The sequence below is a fragment of the Jaculus jaculus genome, chromosome 6 (assembly GCF_020740685.1).
Source record: "Jaculus jaculus isolate mJacJac1 chromosome 6, mJacJac1.mat.Y.cur, whole genome shotgun sequence".
Taxonomy (NCBI): Eukaryota; Metazoa; Chordata; class Mammalia; order Rodentia; family Dipodidae; genus Jaculus; species Jaculus jaculus.
In genome coordinates this window covers 139,195,451-139,206,748 of record NC_059107.1, presented here as the reverse complement: position 1 = coordinate 139,206,748, position 11,298 = coordinate 139,195,451, and the positions used below count along the sequence as shown (strand labels likewise).

At 45.1% G+C, this 11,298-nt stretch overlaps 1 protein-coding gene across 1 annotated transcript in view; it reads left to right on the top strand.

The window, feature by feature from the left end:
* Ccdc38 (coiled-coil domain containing 38) overlaps nt 1-11,298 on the top strand; it is a 62,808-nt gene that overhangs the window by 345 nt on the left and 51,165 nt on the right. The window lies entirely within an intron of this gene.

Below are 11,298 nucleotides of genomic sequence, written 5' to 3'. Positions count from 1 at the left end.
GGCGGAAGGCTGGTGGTCATAGGAAGGGCGTCGTCGTGGAGGGGAGAGCGTCCCGGAGGGTGGACGACTGTGAGGGCCTCTGGCCGTGCGTGTGTGTGTGTGTGTGTGTGTGTGTGTATGTGAGTGGGTGTGTAACCTCCGTCCAAGGGGCTGTCAGGAAAATGGGGATGAGCCCCCAGGAGGAGGGTGTGTGTGTGTGTGTGTGTGTGTGTGTGTGTGTGTGTGGATACATATGTGTGTAACCTGTCCAAGGGGCTGTCAGGAACCCAGGAACCTGGGGATTGGGCCCCCAGGAGGAGGGTGTGTGTGTGTGTGTGTGTGTGTGTGTGTGTGTGCAACCTTTCCAAGGGGCTGTTAGGAACTTAGAAACCTGGGATTGAACCCCCAGGAAAAGGATGTGTGTGTGTGTGTGTGTGTGTGTACATGTGTGTGTAACCTTTCCAAGGGGCTGTCAGGAACCGAGGAACCTGGGATTGATCACCCAGGAGGAGGATGTGTGTGTGTGCGTGTGTGTAAGCTGTCCAAGGGGCTGTAAGGAACCCAGGAACCTGGGATTGATCACCCAGGAGGAGGGTGTGTGTGTGTACGTGTGTGTAAACTGTCCAAGAGGCTGTCAGGAACTCAGGAACCTGGGATTGATCATCCAGGAGGAGGGTGTGTGTGTGTACGTGTGTGTAAACTGTCCAAGAGGCTGTCAGGAACCCAGGAACCTGGGGTTAAACCCCCAGGAGGAGGGTGTGTGTGCGTGTGCGTGTGTAAAACCTCTGTCTAGGGTCAGCTGCGAGGACTCAGGGGCAGAGCCCGGAGCTGAGGCTGCAGGCAGGGACCCGCAGAAGGAGAGAATCTGCGCCCACCCTCAGGTAAAGGAACCTGGAGGGGGAGGGAGCCCCTGACCACAGCCCGGGGAAGGGACGGCGTGGGGGACTCCTGCGGCCGCGAGGCTGGGCGGGGGCGCGGGGCGAACCCCACGGGGGAGGAGGGCCTCGCGGCCACCAGACAGGACTGCGGGTGCCACACTGTTCGTTGGCCAGCTCCGCTCTACCATCCGCCTCCGCATCGTCCCCAAGATGAAGCGACGCTGGGGAGGGGGAGGCTAGTGCTGACGTAGGGCATCGGTTGGCGCGTCTGCCCTGCTTGTCCCCCACGCCTGTGAGAAGGACTGGTCGCCAGAGGTCCTGGACCCAAACTCGTGGAGGTGAAACACGTTTTAAGTTGGGTGCCCACCTCATCCACTCCCCGGATCTGGGGAGGTCTGTCTGGGCCTACATTGCCATCAGGGTTGGAGACAGAATCAGCTTTGTGTAAGGAAGGTGCTCTGTAATTCTCACACTCTTTCTGCTTATCAGCTGCTATGGAAATGCTGGCTGGCACCAGGAATTTTTTTTTTTTAATATGAATTATTTGGTTTCTCCTGTGAAGCAGACAGACAGAAAGACACACTCCTTACTCGCAGTGGCTTTACAATAGAAAGAAACCAGGTGAGGATATGAACATTATTCCCTAAAACCACACTAGGCCTGTAAAATGCAAAATATAAAGGTTAATTTTCTGTCATCTTAAAGCAATTTTAAAATGAAAGATAGCAAAATCTCTTTTGGCGAACACATTCAAAAAGAATATATGTTAGCAACCTACCACAGCCTATCAAAGGGAGACCAGGTAAGAGAGAAAAAAGAAAGAAAATGAAAAAAAATTAAATAGACAATGTATGTGAGACATCTAAACAACAACAACAACAAAGAAAAAAATCCAAAGATTACAAGTCAGATACAATCACAAGCAGAGGTGTGACTACACTCAGCTTTAGAAAGCATATGTAGGCTGGGTGTGGTTGCACACACCTTTAATGCCAGCATTCAGCGGCAGAGGTAGAAGGATCGCCATGAGTTCAAGACCTCCCTGAGACTACAGAGTAAGTTCCAGGTCAGCCAGGCTAGAGCAAGATCCAACCTCAAAAAACAAAAAAACCATATGCATTCATATATACATACACACACAAACACACACACACACACACACATACACACACACACACACATACTACATGTGTGTAGAAATAGTGGGGAATAGAAACATAGAGTCATTAATTCATAGAGAACTACTACAAGTTTCTATTATAAGGTTTCTACTGAAGACTGATCTGTCACCTTTTGCAAGTTAAGGCCCGTTTGCATATTTATGCAATTATAGGTATAAAGGATGAGTTCAAATTACAGCAAAATAGGAAGTTTGAGGTTCAACAAACAGGCTTTATTCCTATTTCTGAATTATTTGACCTCGGGAAATATGCCTAACATTTTCCTAAGGCACAACTTTCTTCTTTTACCATAAGCCTCATTTTATCCATTTGCGGGCTTGTTTGGGCATGAAACGAAATGAAAGTCACTGAGCCCAGGGAATAGTAGGCATTAATATGTTTGCTTTGTTAGTTGATAGATTGATTGAGAAGGGTCTATGTAGCCCAGATTGGCCTTGAATTTGGCGTGTGGTTGAGGATGACCTTGAATCTGTACTTGGTCTTAGCCAAAAGGCAGAGAAGTGAGAACCTTGAACTTCACATCTCCTCTTCGAGTGCTGTTTTTCAGACACTGGCCCCACACCTGGCTTAGGCAGTGCTGGGAATCCACCCAACGCGCATGCTAGATAAGCACCCTACCAACTGAGCTAGATCTCCTGCTCCTATTCATTTATTTTAATACTCTTTTTTTTCTTGCTTGTCAATTGGGTTGAGGGTTAGATTTCAACCAATAGTATTAGTTCCACCCCTGGATTTGCAGAATGTGCTACGTAATATACTTATAGCTTATGAAATTCATCGGACATCCAAAGAGAAACCATGCAGCTTTGTCATGGGTGTATATGTCTGAGGGTGACGTGCAAGCATCTGACTGACATCACCTGAGAAGACCCTGTGAACAAGAAATATACAGAAACAGGAAGCTTAAAAGCCTTAGTATAAGGACAACCAAAACCTATCAACAGGCCAAGGATCGCTGACTCCCTGTCAGCAAGTGAACCGCCCTCACACAGCAGCCAGGGCCCAGGGGAAAACACGGAGGGATTGGAGAGATGAGCAAGAGCGCTGCTTCCCCAGCGAGCCTGACACCCTGGGCCAGGGTGATGGAGACAGACACTGAGGACACTCAACATGCACCCAAGCAGAAACCAGAACTTGCTGAGAGCTCAACACTGAAGTAGACTTAAAGTACAGCCACCAAGGCTCAGGGAATTTTGTGGAGGGGCAGTGGGGGGGGGGGGAGAGCCACAGGGTAGGAGGGAATATACAGGGGTATTGCCATCCCCACGCCTCCCCAAACAATGACTGACTGCTGCTCTCACATTCATAACCCACAACCCCATGGGGAACACCAGCGATCCCACGGAAGAGGGCCCTCAGTGGAATGGGGGCAGGGAGGAGTGGAATGGTGGTACCAACACGTGATGTGTCCATACAAAGTTTCTACTTAATTAAAAAAAAAGAAGTCTTAAGAGCTGAAGAGATGGCTTAGCAGTAAAGGCGCTTGGATGTGAAACCTGAGGACCCAGGTTCAATTCCCCAGTTCCCATGTAAGCCAGATGCACAAGGTGGTACATGCATCTGGAGTTTGCAGTGACTAAAGGCCCCCTGACATGCCCATTCTCTCTTTCTCTTCCTGCCTCTTCCTCTGTCTCTGTCAAATAGATAAAAGTATTTTTAAAGCCTTAGTGATATGTAGCATTCCCACAGCATGTTTTCATCAAAGGACTTTTCAGATCACCTGGCTCACCTGGGGACTCCTTTTCACTTGACCTCTAGTTATATTTATCAGTTTGCCAAAGGGGCAATCCCAGCTTTCAACAAAAAGTTTCCACAAAATAGCAAGCTTGACGGCATCAGGGGCCAGAGGTCAAGCTGAATTTCTTCATCCTCCTGCTCTGTTTCTAACCTAATTAAAACAGGCGGACCATCAAGTGGGCCAAAGACCTAGTGGTCCCTAGCTTCCAGGTAAACAAAAAACTGCTGGCGCCAGTGTGCCCACACCATGCAAGAACACAGCCTTTTCTCCTAGGACTTGTCCAAGGCAGGCGGGGAGTAAAATGGAAAGCTATCAGGTCTGAGAGAATCCGTCCACATCCTTACCTGAATGTGAAAGATGCACACAGATTTTCATCCCCTGTTAAAAGACCCTGGAAGTCCATTCTCCTTGGGTCATAGGTACGGCATTGTGAAAGCTGCGTATTCTTTTGTTGTAGCAGATAGATGGTGCAATTGGTAATTTTATTTAAAATGTTAGAATTTGACTTCATAAAACCCCAGTCTTCTTACCTGGAATTTGAAAAGTTAAGAATCTGCACCGAGATGGCTCAAGCCCCCCAAATCTGCACTGACCCTGTAGCATAGTCCCCTCAACTGACCAAGCTTCACGAGCTTGGACTCATTTTCTCATGACAGTTACCTGCCTCTACTCTGTTCACATTCTGGTAGTTGTTCTAAGACAGAGTAGATCAGAAAGAGGATGGATCTACACGTCAAAAGTTCAAGTTCCTCCTCAGCTACACAGCAACTTGGAGGCCAGCAAATTGACACACGAAACTCTGTTTTAAAAAGAAAAAAATAAGAGAGTCAGGAGCCAAGCCTGTGGTTTTCCCCACTGGCATCCTCTTGTCCTTGTGAGGCCATTCAACGAAGGACCCAACTGAGTGACTGGCTGTAATTGCACAAGTATCACAGGAATGCAAGAATCAATTAAATCAACCCAGCATGATGTTCATTTGGAAGAGCCACATATTGCATTCTCAGGTCCCTTTGGATGTCTAATAAATATCTCAAATTTAACATGCTCCAAACTGAAGCTCTGGGTCTTCCCAACCACCCCCAACCCTCCAGTCTTCTTGATCTCCATTGATGGCCATTCCATCTGCTCTTGGCCTTAACCCTTTAGTTCATACATCTAAATCATCAATGAGTTGTGTAGGTTCTCTCCAAATGTATCTACATTCTCTCCAGCCCTCCTGCTATCCCAAGGAATCCTATTAACCCTGGCTTCCCAATGACTGCAGCCCCTAATAGTTCTCCATGTGATTCCAGTCCCTTTCTGTAGTTTCTCCAAAGAACAGCAGTTAGAATGGTTTGCCAAATGATCCTTCATTTGACTGGGTCAGTGACCTGTTAAGCCCTCATGATCTAGAACTTGTTCTCTCTCTGCTCTTATTGATCACTGTGCTTAATTAAATCCCACTGGCTGCCTTAACCATTGCCCAAACATACTAGGTGTCTTTGCCTCTTCAAAATATTCTTCTCCCTGTGCTTACACGTGCATGCCCCTTACCACACAGCTGCCAAAATCTAGAAATCTAGAAATATTAACTTTCCCATGAACCCCCAAAGTGGCCACCAATATAATTTCCTTTGAAAGATGGGAACATTAGGTCTGGAGAGATATTCAGTAGTTAAAGGTGCTGGCTTGCAAAGCCTGAAGGCCTGAGTTTAATTCCCCAGTACCCACATAAAGCCAGATATACACAGTGGTATAGACATCTGTAGTTTGTTTGCAATGGTAGGAGACCCTACTGCCTCACTCTCATTCTCTCTCTCTGCAAATAAATAAAAATATTTTTAAAAAGACAGAGAAAGCCAGGCGTGGTGGTGCACGCCTTTAATCCCAGCACTCGGGAGACAGAGGTAGGAGGATCACTGTGAGTTCGAGGCCACCCTGAGACTCCATAGTGAATTCCACGTCAGCCTGGGCTAGACTGAGTCCCTACCTTGAGACTCTATGCTCTCTTATAATTTGTGTGTTTTCTAAAAATGATGGCTTGTAATCACACTCCACAATTTTAAAGTGTTGGCATTTCTGAGTGCTTTTGTGTTTTTCAGTCATTGGAAGTTGGATGTGACCATGTGCTGAAGAGGAAGAATTATAAGCATTTGCTACAGTCCAATCACAGTTTTCTTTGGGACAGAGCATTTGGTAAGATAGCATGTCATTTTCTTTTAAACAATGATATTGCCTGCCTGACATTTCTTAGTTTGGAAGGAAACTTAATCATTTCTTCCTAAGAACAGTTGGTTCTCTCTCCCTTCTGGTCTTCACCAAGCCTCATTAGTCCATAGAAAGGTAAATACATATGGAAAGATAAAAGCATTAAGATTTCCAGAGACTGCTGACTCCACTTGCATGATCTATGAGTTACTGGGGAGATGGAAACAAAGCAAAACTCTGTCACTAGCAAATTGGCTTAGAAGAATAGGAATTTCCAGCTTTCTGTGAGTCAGAAAGTGCCTGAACCTATGGATAAACAAGCTCATTACAGACAGGCTTTTGGGAAGAGGGAAAGAAAAAGGGAGAAGGAAAGTGAGGAGGAAAAGTGTGATAAGAAATAGAAAAGTAGACTTTTGGCTGAGTGTGGTAGCGCACACCTTTAATCCCAGAACTTGGGAGGACAGAGGTAGGAGGAGCGCCATAAGTTTGCCAGCAGTCTGGAACTACAGAGTGAGTTCCTGAGCTAGAGTGAAACCCAACCTCAAAAAGAAAGAAGAAAGAAAGGAAGGAAGGAAGGAAGGAAGGAAGGAAGGAAGGAAGGAAGGAAGGAAGGAAAAAGGAAGGAAGGAAGGAAGAAAAGAAGGAAAAAGGAAGGAAGGAAGGATAAGCAGACTATTGAAGATGGGTTAATGCAGAGGGTAAAATTTTTAAATAATTTCTACAAATCTTTAGTATTAGTTACCCAAATTTCAGATATTTATCTAACCAACAGACTTCCATCAGGTTTTGTTGTTTTCGACATAGGGTCTTGCTTTAGCCCAGACTGACTGGAATTCACTGCGTAGTTGGTCCCAGGCTAGCCTCAAACTCACAGCAATCCCCCTACCTCTGCCTTCAGTGCTGGGATTGAAAGCATTCACCACCACATCTGACAACTTCCATCAGTTTTTTTACCATCAATTGTTTAGAATAAATTGATGTAATGTCTATGTACATAATCTTGAGTAATTTGAGAGATGATGTTAGAAATATTAGTGCACACTTACTGAATTGGACAATCAACTTGATGTTTTATTTATTTTATTTTAAGTATTTCACTTATGGCAAGAAGAGAGAGGGAGAACACACACACAGAGAGAGAGAGAGAGAGAGAGAGAGAGAGAGAGAGAGAGAGAGAGAGAGAGAAACAATGGGCACACCAGGGCCTCCAGCCACTGCAAACAAACTCCAGATGCATGTGCCACTTTTGCAACTGGCTTACATGGGTACTGGGGTTTTGCAAGGTAGTGCCTTAACTACTGAGGTATCTCTCCAGCCCCAACTTGGTGTTTTAAATCTACTGCTTCATTGACCCCTAAAGAATGCCCAGGAAGTTGTAATTATTATCCCCACTTTATGGTATAGACCCTAGGACCCAGACATGTGAAATAATTAAAATTTAGGCTCCATGATGGTTTTTTAATCCCTCTTTTTTGTCTTGTTTTTACATTGTCCTGTCTCTCATGCCTAGGACAGTGTGAGATACCTAGCAAGTACTCAACAAATATGGGCCTGTGAGGTACTGAATATGAGGGTCATGGCCAGTGCAGAGCCTAAACCATTCCATGTTCAAATTTTGACATTGTGTTCATGGTATTAGTCAACTGTCTATCACTGTAACAGAACACTCAGGGTTTTGCAGGCAATTTTTTAATCTATACCATTCCTGGTCTTTTGAAATAGCTTTTTACTTATAATAACAAGTGGGAAAAGGTAAACTGTGGCCACAGAATCAGTTTATAGAGCCACATGACAATGTATAGGTATAACATAGTTATTCAAGAAAGTTCTATTTATTAAAAGATACCAAACAAATATTATTGCACAAACTTTTTTGCCCTCCTATCTGATTCTTTTCTCTTTTTTCCTTTTTGATTTTCTGAGGCAGGGTCTCACTCTAGCCAAAGCTGACCTGGAACTCACTCTGGAGGCCCATGCTAGTCTTGAATTCAGGAATCCTCCTATCTCTGCCTCCCAAGTGCTGAGGTTAAAGATGTGTGCCCCCGTGCCTGGCTTATACCTGATTATTTTCTTTTTTTTTTTTTAATTTTTTTATTATTTATTTATTTGAGAGCGACAGACACAGAGAGAAAGACAGGTAGAGGGAGAGAGAGAGAATGGGCGCGCCAGGGCTTCCAGCCTCTGCAAACGAACTCCAGACGCGTGCGCCCCCTTGTGCATCTGGCTAACATGGGACCTGGGGAACCGAGCCTCGAACCGGGGTCCTTAGGCTTCACAGGCAAGTGCTTAACCGCTAAGCCATCTCTCCAGCCCATATACCTGATTATTTTCTGTGGATAAGTTCCTAGAGTTGGAATCACAGAGTCCAGGGGCCTGTGTGTATGTGTGTGTGTGTGTGTGCGCGCGCGCGCGTGTGTGACTTAAAAGCCAGGAAGGCAGAAAGGTGTGGTGGTGCATTTGTTCTCAACACTCCTGAGGCTAAGGTAGGAGGATCACTCAGAGTTCAAGGCCAGTTTGGGACTACAGAGTAAGTTCCTGGTCATCCTGAACAAAACAAAACAAGACAAAAGGAAAAAGCCAGGAATGGGCTTAAAGAGCTGCAGGTCATTAAATTTTTCCCTTTCTGCAATGTCTACAAAAAAAAATTTTAAGTATATTTTCTTTTCTTTGGACAGGACCAGGAGACAAAATGGCATCCAATCTTTTACCAAAGTCAATGCCTTCTGCAGGTAAACATAAATTAGTCAACAGGTTCTTTTAAAAAAAAAAATCTTATTTTTATTTAATTATTTCTTTATCTGAAAGAGAAAGAGGGAGAGAGGGATAGAATGGGTACACCAGGGCCTCCAGCCACTGCAAACGAATTCCAGATGGGTGTGCCCCCTTGTGCATCTGGCTAATGTGGGTCCTGGGAAGTAGAACCTGGGTCCTTTGGCCTTGCAGGCAAATGCCTTAACTGCTAAGCCATCTGTGGTATTTTGAATAGATGGCCCCCAAATATATTCAGTGTTTTATTAGTTTGTAGTTTGCATCTGCAGCCACCTGGATGGAGGTAATGTCACTGGGTGGATCTTAAGGTGTAGTGGTGGGTTTGAGATTTCAATCTAAAGATATGCAAATTGTGCCCAACTGGAGTTTCTGAAGTGTGCTGTGCTATGTGGTTTTTGGCTTTTGGCTTGTGCTTCTCTCTGTGTGTTTGGCCCTGTGAAAGCAGGCCAGTTTCTTCTGCTATTATGGAACTTCCCCTGTATCTGTAAGCTTCAATTAATCCCTTCCTCCATAACTGTGCCTGGTCTGGAAGTTCATCTCAGTGACCCTGAAGCTATCTGCTACACCATCCCTCCAGCCAGTCAATGGATTCTTGTTTTATTCCCAGTATGATTTGATTATAAAGTGATTTGGTTACATAGTGGAGAGAAGAGAAAGAAGAAAGCCACATAGGTGGCTTAAGATATAAGGAGTTCCAGCACTTGGGAGACAGAGGTAGGAGGATCACAATGAGTTCAAGGCCATCCTGAGAATACAGAGTGAATTCCAGGTCAGCCTTGGCTAGAGCAAGACTCTACTTCAAAAAAACAAAAACAAAAAAATATATGTAAGGAGTTCATAAGCCTTTGCTGAGAGTATTCTGTTAAGATGTAAGGAGCTGAGGTGGACTGATGGCTTAGCAGTTAAGGCACTTGCTAAGAAGCCTAGGGACCCAGGTTTGATTCCCCAGAACCCACATAAGCTAGATGCACATGGCGGCACATGCATAGAGTTTATTTGCAGTGGCTAGAGGTCCTGATGTGCCCATTCTCTCACTCCCCCGGCCAAAAGAAATAAATTAACTTGATAACAATATAAAAAAAGTGGTAAGGAGTTTACAAACCATGGCTGAGAGGGGTTTTGTTAAGATGTAAAGAGTTCAGAAACCTTGGCTAGGAGGTTCTGTTAAATCAAGAGTCCATGAGGTCAGGGTCAACTACATTGCTGGAGCATCCCCTGACAAAACAACCCAATGGTAGTCATAATGAAGAGCATGAACAGCCAAAAAAGTGCTTTAAGCCACTTGTTTATTTTTTAAAGTTTTTGCATTTATTTTACTTATTTAAGAGAGACAGAATAAGCACACCAAGGCCTCTAGCCACTGTAAAGGACCTCCAGATACATGAGCCATTCTGCGCATCTGGCTGTTGTCACTTTTTAAAATGTAAATTCTTTACTTTCTATGACTGGGAAACAAATATCAGGAGCAGTGCTGGCTAGGACTAACTGCTTTTGGGGCGGTTTTATAATCTGGGAATAAGGGTTTATTACTTTCTCATCTCTGTGAGAAAATACCTGAGAGAAACCACTTAAAGGAAGGAATTACTTATGTTGTCTCAGAGTTGGTGAGGATTCAGTCCATGGTCACCTAACCCCATTGTGGTGGCAGAAGCATGTGGACAAGGAGGCTGCTCACCTCATGGTGGACAGGAAGCTGAGAGAAAGACAGGAAAGGGCCACAGAGACATGCAAGAAATCACAAATATCCAGTGACCTACTTCTGGCTAAATCCTGTCTTCTGAAGTTTCCAGAACCTCTAAAAACAGCACCACTGACTGAGGCCCAAGTCTCCCAACACATGAGCCTTTTGAGGGAATCCCTTCACAGTGGTCAAATGGTGTCTTCCCTCCGTTTCCTGGCCCTTGAGAACAGAGAGTGTGGCCTTAGATGCAGTTGTGATCAAAATAAAGATCTCATGATCCTTATAGATCTAGGGCCAGCCCTACATGAAATGACAAGCTCCCTTGTGAAAGAAAATGGACAAGACCATTTGATGATGGGAGCAGAGATTGGAGCTCCTCAGTCAACGGATGCCTAGAGCCACCAGAAGCTGGAAGAAGTGATGCAGGACCTCAGCACCCACTCCCTTGAAAGCTTCTGGAGACAGCCCAGCTCTGCTGGAACCTTGATTCAGGACCTCTACCCTCTAGAACTGAGAGAATAGCTTTCTACTTTTTTTCCTTGGTTTTTCGAGGTAGGGTCTCGCTCTAACTCAGGGTGGCCTAGATTTCACTATGTAGTCTCATGGTGGCCTTGAACTCACGGTGATCCTCCTACTTCTGCATTCCGAGTGCTGAGATTAAGGGAGTTCTCCACCATGCCCGCTGATTTCTAATATCTTAATCTTGCTGTGTTTTGTCCCTCAAGGGTTCATGTGTTGGAAACAAGGACCTCAGTGCAGGGCTGGAGAGATGGCTTAGTGGTTAAGCGCTTGCCTGTGAAGCCTAAGAACCTCAGTTTGAAGCTCGATTTCCCAGGACCCACATAAGCCAGATGCACAAGGGGGCACACGTGTCTGGAGTTCGTT